The following is a 9969-nucleotide window of genomic DNA, read 5'->3' as shown; positions in this document are numbered from 1 at the left end:
CGCAGGGGCGGGGGCCGGGGGCCTTTTTCCCTTTCTGTGCCCCCCCCCCCCCCTGCCCCCCCCCCTTTCCTTTTTTTCCTCCTCTCTCACCAAAAAATAAAAAAAAAAAAAAAAAAAAAAAAAAAGCTCTTTAAAAAAAAACAGTAATAATACCAAATTCTGATGAGGAGCCAGAGAAATTAGATCACCCATACACCGCTGGTGGGATGTAAAATAAAAATAGTACAGCTACTCTGGAAAACAGTTTGGCAAGTTCTTACCAAACTAAATACGCACCTGCCATTGGACCCTGGGCCAACAAACACTCCTGGGTATTTATTCCACAGAAGTTTAAACCTATTTCCATACAGAAACCTGTATGTGAACACAGCAGCTTTATTCATAATACTAGAAACCAGTCAAATGGTATTCGGGTGGATGGTTGAACAAACTCTGGTGAATCCATACAATGCTTTACTACTCAGCAATAAAAAGGAAGAAATATTGATACAGACAACGATCTGAATGATTTGTAAGGGCATTCTGGATTGTTTTCATTATAATATTTTACTAGGATGTAAGACACGAGATACACTGTATAATGAATCCCTTAAAAACACGCTCGCAGTAGCACATTCTATATATCTGACTCATCTTTTTATTAGGTGGACCTAAGTACTGTTACAGATATTTAGCAATAAAACAAAAAATATTAACACTATTTTAACTTCCCCAAATACTTACAGATTATATAGTCAATGAAGAAAAATGAGTTCGCTTTCAGTTGTGAGGACTTCTTGAACTGGGAATCCGTTCACTCATGCGGTTTATTTTTAATTCGCTTTTAAATATTTTTAATTCACTTGACTTTACCTAAGAGTGTTTCTGTAAATTAAAATGGAGCTCATCTTGCAAAACGATATTACTCAGACACCCTGAACATGATGATTTGCTTCACCTTATTCCCACTCTTTGATCACAGCTGCGGAACATGATTTCCGGTGAAGACAGATTTATCAGCTCTTCTAAAGAAACAGTGCCATACCCACATAGTTTTAATTAGTTTATTATCTTGGGTTTGGTGAAACTTTCTTATTATCGAGGTATAGCTGACATACAGCGTTATATTAGTTTTAGGTGTTCACCAGAGTGATCCGATATTTATATACATTATGAAATTATCACCAGGGTAAGTCTAGCTACCCCTGTCGCATACAGAGTTATTACAGTATCATTGGCTATATTCTTTTCGCTGTACTTTTCATCTCTGTGCCTTACTTATTTTATAACTGGAAGTCTGTATCTCTTAATTCCCCCCACCCTTCCCTTCTGGCAACCACCAGTTTGTTCTTTATATTTATGAGTCTATTTGTTTTCTTTTGTCTGTTTTGTTTTTTAGATTTAATATTCAAGTGAAATCACAAGGTCCTGGGTCTTTCTCTGTCTTATTTCACTTAGCATAATACCTTGTAGGTCCATCCATGTTGTTGCAAACAGCAAGATCACATTCTTTGTAGGGCTGAGTGATAATCCCTACACACACACACACACACACACACACACACACACACACACACACAGAGGCTGTTCCCATCGTGCATGATGCTGCAGTGAACCCAGGGGTGTATATACCTTTTTGAATTAGTGTTTTCTTTTTCTTTGGATAAATACCCAGAACCGAAATTGCTGCATCATATGGTAGTTCCATTTTTAAATTCTTTGAGGAGCTTCCATACGGTTTTCCACAGTGGCTGCACCAGTTTGCACTCCCAACAACAATGCATGAGGGTTCCCTTTTCCCCACATCCCCACTAACACTAGTTATGTCTTGTCTTTCTGAAAGCAGCATTCTGACAGGTATGAGGTGATATCTCACTGTGGTTCTGATTTGCAGTTCCCTAATGATTACTGATGTTGAGCATTTTTTCATGTGTCTGCTGACCATCTGCCTATCTTCTTTGGAAAAGTGTCTACTCAGGTCCTCTGCCCATTTTTTACTAAGTACAGTACAATTCAATGTAGGTAACATTCTCAAAATAACACAACTACAGACATGGAGAACAGGGTGTAGGGGGTAGAGTGGATGAGATTATTTTTAAAAAGCACAAGGGAGACCTTATACGGTGATGAAAACAGTACCGTATCTTGACTGTGGCAGTGCTTACACAAATCTACACGTAATACAATTGTACAGAACTACACACACACGCACACAGTGTAACTGAAAATACACTGAACAGTGACTAAGATCTTAATCTTAATCGATCTTAATCTTAATAGTTAATAGAAAGATACTAAGATCAATTTTTTGGTTTTGCTAAAACAGTAACAGGTATACCAGATGTCCCCATTTGGGAAAACTGGGCAAAGGGCACATGGGACTGTGATTTTTTGAAATCTCCTGTGAGACTATAATTATTTAAAAATAAAAAGAAAGCAAAACAAAGACATTTTCCAATAAACCAAAGCTGAACAGATCCATACTACAAAAGATGCTAAAGTTCTTCAGACTAAATGGAAATACTTCCCAGACAGAAGCAGAAAGGAAGAACACTAAAAAGATATCAATTTCAAGGATGTTTCCATTGACATATTCATTAATTCAACTAATACTTGTTAAATATTTTTTCTACAATAGTCTCTTACGGTAAGTGCCATGGAATCAAGGACAAATAAGACTCAATCACACAGCCTAGCATACAAACCTATAAATGACATTGAATATTCAGTCACAGAAGTGCTGAAACACCACCCGCAGCTGTACAGAAAAGGAAGCTATCACTAGAAAAGAGTCAGTAAGAAAGTCTTCTTGGAGCTGAATTTACAAATGAATGTTAAGTGAATAAGTGAAGGACAGTATTCTAGACAGAGTCCAGCCACTGAGGGACAAAAGAGTTAAGACACATATGTGGAACGCCAAGGGTGCAACGCACCTGGAGAATAAGGGGGAGGAAAATCCCTCATTACAAGAAATGATGAAGGGCAGATTGTGCGGAGGGCAAGCGGAGCACAGTCTCTGCTGAAGTCTCTGCTCAAACTTCACTCTGTAAGGAACTAGGAGAGTTTGAAGGAATTTAATTAGGACAGCAATAGAAGATGGGCCTTTTAGGAAGACAGCTTTGGCAGTAAGGATGATCCATTAGAGCAAAGTGATAGAGGAAGTCAGAGCAATAATCTAATAGTCCAAGGAAGAGGTGGTAATAAGTTTAAACCAGAGGAGGAGGAAAAAGCATGGAAATAAAGGGGCTTGTACCAACTAGTTAAGGATAAAGAGGAAAGAGAAGAATTGAGAATCATGCCCACATTTCTATCTTGGGCGCCTGAAAAGATGTTACTTTCATTTACCTCAAAAGGGAACAGAGCAGCAGGGAGCAGATTCTGATGGAAAGATAATCATTATGCCGTTGGGGAATGTGAACTTGAGGTACAGAGGGATCTCCAGGATCTAGCACATACAGAGTAACAGCCTGAGGTTAAGAGGCCACAAATCACCAGCACTGGCTGTCAAAGCAGCAAGAGATGGGCTTGCCAAAGGGAAGGAGTATAAAACGAGAAGAAAACAGTATTGGAGAACAAATTCTAGAAGAAAGGGGCCCTTGTAAAATGTCAATGGAGGTGTAAACTATTATACTTCTGTTGTCAGTACATGTTCAGACCTAAATGATCTCAACTAATAATTCTTTACGATACGTGAAAGGAATAAATACAAATGTGGTCAAGGATCTATATATAAAGATGTCCTCCTTTCAATGTTATTTCCAATAATAAAACAGAAGAAACTAAATAACCAAACAAAATAATTAACTCAAAGCAAATTAAATTAGATCTATAAAATAAGTAATTATGCAACTGCCTAGGTAGTATTTCAGAAGACTTTTTAATTATGGGATAAACTTCTTATGACACTGAATATTTTACAGCATACAAAATAGGGTCTGCAGTATTTATTTACGCAAGACTATTTACTGAATACCTATTATCTACTATCACTTAGGTACTGGGGATAAAATGCAGTGAAAGACAATTTCTTGTTTTTGTGAAGCTCGGCTTCTACTGGAAAGTGAGCCAGGAAGGGTAGATAAATCAACGTGCAAGACAATCAGGAATGAAATAAATGCTAGTAAGACAAACATTAACAGGTGACATAATAAGACAATGTGTGTGTGTGTGTGTGTGTGTGTGTGTGTATAAAAAATTATGTAAAAAAAAAACCTGGAATCGTTTTAAAAGAAGCCTCAAGATTAATAGTAAAAATAATGTAAAATAAAAGTTTAAAACAAAGCAAACTTCAGGCAGCTTAGTAAATGGTCTAGGAAAATCAAAGTGTAATTATAAACAGGAAGTGCGTGGGCCCTCCATGGTTTCTCCTTTAGCATCACCAGGAGGCAGAACTTTTACAAAACCTGGTACCTTCCCCCTCCCGAACCAGGAAACTCAGGAAGGACAGGAAAGCAACATACTTATGGAAGCCTGTGCTTCTACTAAGCTGCTTTGAGCCAAGATGAAGTCTGCAACGCTGAAGGCAGAAAATCTCACAAGACAAGTGATCCTTCCCGTCTACCAGCTAAGATGGTATTTTTCACATTTCCTGTCTTCATTATAGTACAACCCTCCGCCCCCACAGACACACACACACATTCACCTAAGTTCATTCACTCACTGAATCAACACCGCATAGCAGCATGGCAGGGACTCCAGCAAAATCACACAGGCCCTAGAAACAGGACCCGAAATGCCATCGAAATTTACAAACCACTCCCCATTATGCAAGTATCAGACTGTTCAATTTGTGAAAAGACTAAACTGAAGGGAAGCACTGAAAATACGGACACAAGTTGTGCAACCTATTAAGAAACACCTTGGGAAAATAATTTCTCTGTATCTAAAATAAGAAGGCTCTGAGCTGACAATGCGGAGCCTGCTTGGGACTCTTTCTCTCCCTCTGCCCTTCCCCTACGCGCATACACACTCTCTCTCTCTCTCTCTCTCTCTCTCTCTCTCAAAATAAATATTAAAAAACAAAACAAAAAAACACTAGGCATCCTTAACTTCTCTCCCCCCTCTCCCTCACATAGCTCACATCGGACCCATCAGCAAATACCACGGGTGATTCTGCCTTTTAAATATATCAAAATCAGGGGTGCCTGGGTGGCTCAGTCAGTTAAGCGTCCGACTTTGGCTCAGGTCTTGATCTCGTGGTTTGTGAGTTCGAGCCCCGCATCAGGCTCTGTGCTGACAGCTCAGAGCCTGGAGCCTGCTTTGGATTCTGTGTCTCCCCTTCCCTCTGCCCCTCCCATGCTCATGCTCTGTCTCTCTCTGTCTCTCAATAATAAACATTTAAAAAAAATTAAACATATCAAAATCAGAACACTCCTCCCACCTCGACTGCTTCCATCCCAACCTAGGGCCACCATCAGGCAGCTCCCACCTGAGGACTCCCCCTGGTCTCCTGCCTCTACCCTTTGCTCCTGTTCTCTTCTGAATGGAAACCAGAGCAATTCTATCAAAGGGGAAGTTGGATCATGTCTCTCCTCTATTCAAAACCCTCTAATCATTGTTCACCTCATTCAGGTCAAAGCCAAAACCTTTACAATGACCTAGAAGATAGCTACCTGACCTGCCTCCTTCCCTCCCTTTACCACTCTGTCCTCATCTCTCTCTCTCTCTCTCTCTCTCATCCCCTCTCTCTCACACCCCCACCCCCTTCTCTCAGTCTACTTCAGGCCTGGCTGCCTTCCTAGGCCAATTCCCTCTACACACCAGGGAGCAGCCATTCCAAAGAGGAAGACCTTTGCATTTGCTATGACCTCTCCTGGAATGTCCCTCCCCACCCACCCCACACCCCTCAAGCCTCCTTCAAATCTCTATTCAAATACTATCTTCTCTGACCCCACCCCACACAAAATTGCAACATCTTTAATGGTTTCTTTTTCTCTATAGTACCTATCATCTTCCAAAATGCCAGAGAATTACGAGATTACCAGATTTTAGATGTGTTTATTTGGACCTTTCCCTTGGTGACCTCATCCAGTGATCTCATGTAGATCTGATGTGCACTTAAATCTCTTCCAAATTACTTTCTGTGAGTCAAGTTGTAGGGGATATTTCTGGTTTAAAACCTACACTTAAAGATGACATCTGTAAGAGGAAAGACATTTAAAGAGAATAATCAACAACTTTCCACCTTATGCCTTCCTTTAGGTTTTTTTCTCAAATAAAAAAGGTCAAAATTCGGAAAAACTACTGAAGCAAAAGTATATACTATATTACATCTTCACACAGAGAGGAAGAGGTGGCAATCTTATTAATACGTGAACAATTTTAAAAAGATATCAGAAGTTTTACTTTTTCTCCTGAATGTGATCAAACGGGAAGGAGGGGGGGGGAGGGCATTTCCCAGCAGAGGGTCACGGATAAGAAATTAACAGGACGGAAATCAAAGCATCCAGGCTTCAAACCAAGAACATCCTGACAGCGCCTTTCTTGCAAATTGAGGACTGACAAAGCATATTAATGAGAAATACTGTTAAAATGCTATTCAGCCACGGGTCTTCAGTTTCAGCTTCCCCAAAGGAGTTGGTTGCAAAGGGGACGGGGAAAGTTCGACATGCGAGAACAGACGCATGTTTATGTTTTCCATTCACTGTTGTACATGAGAGCTAATGAAGTCAACCTTCATCTGCACTGGCAGAAACCCAGAAACAGAGAGAGCCCAGTCAAGGAAGTAACGCAAAAGAAAGGCGAAAATGCCTTCGACAGCCCTACCTTGGCTTTAATTCAATGTTAAGAAGCATGATGACAGTGCTCATGAATATTAAAATCTAAAGAAACATCCAGCCAAATGGAGTATATGTTCAAGACAATCCAAAGCACGAGCTCTAACATTCTCAGAGGTGGAAAACGCCCTACACCCCAACCAACCTACCGTAACGTGATTGTTTTTAAATTTCAAGAGAATTACACGTTATCGGCCCGCCCAGCTCTGTTGAGCTTTGAAGAAATAACAAAAGGAAAGGTTTAAACGCGAGATACGTGCAAAAATCTTTCCAAAGGCTGCGTCGTGGTACGATTTCATTCGGAACATTCACCTAATGTTAAACAGCAAGACGCCTCATACAAACGCACCTACTGACAACGCCACGCCAGACCCAGATCTCTAAGCCTTCAGAGGACTTTGTCGCTTGCCTACATAAAGTAACTTTCTAAACCATACAGTCCTCCGTCCACGCTGAGCTCGATTTGCAGTGACGGTTTGCTGTCTACCAATCACGACGGTTCCCACCATGACACCTGCCCTGTGACCACTTCCCTTTAATGCTCTGCCGGCACTTCACTCCACCTGAGCCAGTCCTGAGATGAGCCATTTTTAGTGCTAATTTGATGGCTGATAGAACAAGCTGAAACTTCCTCCCAAGTAGCACGCTACAAAAGACGCCCTATAGCCCACCAATCTGGTTGAACAAGAACAGAAAGGAACTAAGTTACCATCCACCTGATGGCTAGTGGAAAAAGCAGATCCGCAAAAATGCCCAACCTTCCATAATACTGAAGAAATGCAAACTGAAGCCACGATGTGTTACACCATTTTCACTTACTAGATTAGTGGAGATTAAAACATATGAAAAACCCCAGTGTTCGCCAGGACGGGGCTACACGGGCACTCTAATAGACTGTAAATTAAAGCTTTTTAAGACTGCAAAGAGTCCGCAAGATCGAACTGAACTCCAAGGAAAAAAATACCTATTTCCCAAAACATAATCTGTGATGACAACTGAAACACAAATCCATTTTAAGGTGCCGTTTGACTTTAGTAGGAACGTGAGGGGTTAATGACCCTTTGAAACTCTGGGCTTTGTGACCCCCACCCCCACCTTGTGGCCCCGGCTGACTGGACAGACGGAGACAGGCGCTACCCAAAAGGGGCCAGTTTCCCTCCCAGGAATGTGGAATTGGGGCTCGGATTCTGATTTATTCTAGTCACATGTACTCTTGAAAAAAGGAAATGTAAACTCAAGAGCTTTATCTGAAGAAGTCTCACATTCCTGGGACATTCTATTCCTTTTCAGCACACAAACAACATCTGAAGATTCAATAAACTGACTTTCATTCTCAGGATTATTTTCTGCTTATATTTTTGTTTTCTTAAACTCCCCTCTTCAACCTTTCTAATTTTAATAATGGTAATTTAGATCAGCTTATCTAATTATGTTTATTCCTCCTTAAGAACATTATTTACCTATCTTAAATAGACTGAGTCTGGTTTAATTAGACTCAACATATCCCGAACCTCAACCTTAACTTCAGAATATTATTCAGTATAAAATTCTAGACTTTCTGGTAAATGTTTTTAGAGTTTTAAGTCCTGTAGCAATTTTATTATTATTTTTAAATGTTTACTTATTTGAGAGAGAGAGACAGAGACAGAGAGAGGGAGCAAGTGGGGGAGGGGCAAACAGAGAGGGAGAGACTCCTAAGCAGGTTCCAAACTGTCAGTGCAGAACCCGACTCAGGGCTTGATCTCATGAACCAGCAAGATCATGACCTAAGCTGAAATCAAGAGTCAGACACTGAACCGACTCAGCCACACAGGCGCCCCAAGTCCTGTAGCAATTTTAAATCAATGAATCCTGAAAGTAATTTTCCAAAAGGAGCCAAAAAAATTGTCATCTCTTCATTGACTGCCATTTGCCAACAGATAAAGGCCAATTTTCTCTCATCATTTGTTCCATGATTTCCCCATCTGTTACAGAATCATACAAACTATAGATGTGACTTGCCCTTCAAAATGTAAAGCTTTACTTTTGAGAATTACCACAGCCTTGATTGTCTTCTCCTATAAACCAACCATTCTGTCCAGAGGCTCTCGCTAGACCTAACAATGATCACACAGAAAGGGAAGAAGACATATGCGTAGTTATTTCAATCATAAATACTCAACTATGACAACACAAATTCAAGCTTTCAAAGCACTTAATTCCGCTTAAAATGCAATCGTGTTACAAGCTTCGAAAATAACGCACTCCCCCATCCTGTTTTTAGAGAACTTTGAAAATCTAGACAATATGCTTCCTTTCAAAACACCAACTGCTTACAGAGGAAAAGAAAGACACAGACAAATGATCTTGCCAAGAAACGTTTCTGCAGCTTCTCTTGGTAGAGTAGCCCTTTCAGTGGCTACAAAGATTTAAATTCAATCCTTGATTGGATTGATGATATACCACCTTTTATTATTTAGAACTGAATTTTAGAACAGAGAAGAGCTTAGAGAACTCTCAACCAGTTGTCTCCAACGTTTGCAAGTATGAGGGCCCTTCTGCAACGCTAAAAAATTGAGGAGTGTTCTAATGGTTATATCTACTGATTGAAAAAGTAAAGGGACAAAAACAGCAAGTACACAGTCATTCTTTAAAAGCACCTGTACACATCTGCAAAGCTGTAAAACACAAATCTAATTTTTCACTGCAGCACCAGTGAACGTCAGAACGAAGTCTGAAACCAAGTCTCCAGATTTACAATGCAGATGGGGCTCTAAGAATCCAGGATCATTCATCACAGAGGAAGGTTTTCTTTCCAGCACCCCCAACGATTCCCTTAGGGGCTAGACAAGGCGATTTTAAAGTTCTTGTAGAAAATCAAGCGAAGATAGACAAGGCACTTCTGAAAAAGAAGACTAAAGAGTAGGGGCCATCCCTATAGAATACTGAAACATTATAAAGCTACAATAGTTAAAACAGTGTGGTGCTGACATCTGAGGAAATAAACCTAATAACTGAACAGATTAGAAAGTGCAGGAACTAATGAATATACCAAGGAACTCAGTATAAAATGGAGGTGGCGTTTCAAATCACTGGGGTAAAGACTATTAATTAAATGAGTACACAGTGAGGGGGGGGGTGGAGATCCCAAACTGAGTCCTTACCTTGCCCATATACTACGCAAAGCTCTAAATGCAGCAAAAATATACAGCATGAAGCCACTAAAGGACTAGAA

The 9969-nt window shown here is 40.3% G+C and overlaps 1 protein-coding gene across 2 annotated transcripts in view; it reads right to left on the bottom strand.

Annotated features, from left to right (window-relative positions):
* WASF3 (WASP family member 3) overlaps nt 1–9969 on the bottom strand; it is a 132661-nt gene that overhangs the window by 90359 nt on the left and 32333 nt on the right. The gene's annotated exons all lie outside the window — the stretch shown is intronic.

This window comes from Panthera uncia, assembly GCF_023721935.1.
Source record: "Panthera uncia isolate 11264 chromosome A1 unlocalized genomic scaffold, Puncia_PCG_1.0 HiC_scaffold_16, whole genome shotgun sequence".
Lineage (NCBI taxonomy): Eukaryota > Metazoa > Chordata > Mammalia > Carnivora > Felidae > Panthera > Panthera uncia.
Note: the sequence above shows the minus strand (reverse complement) of the source record. Positions and strands in the feature narration are given on the sequence as shown.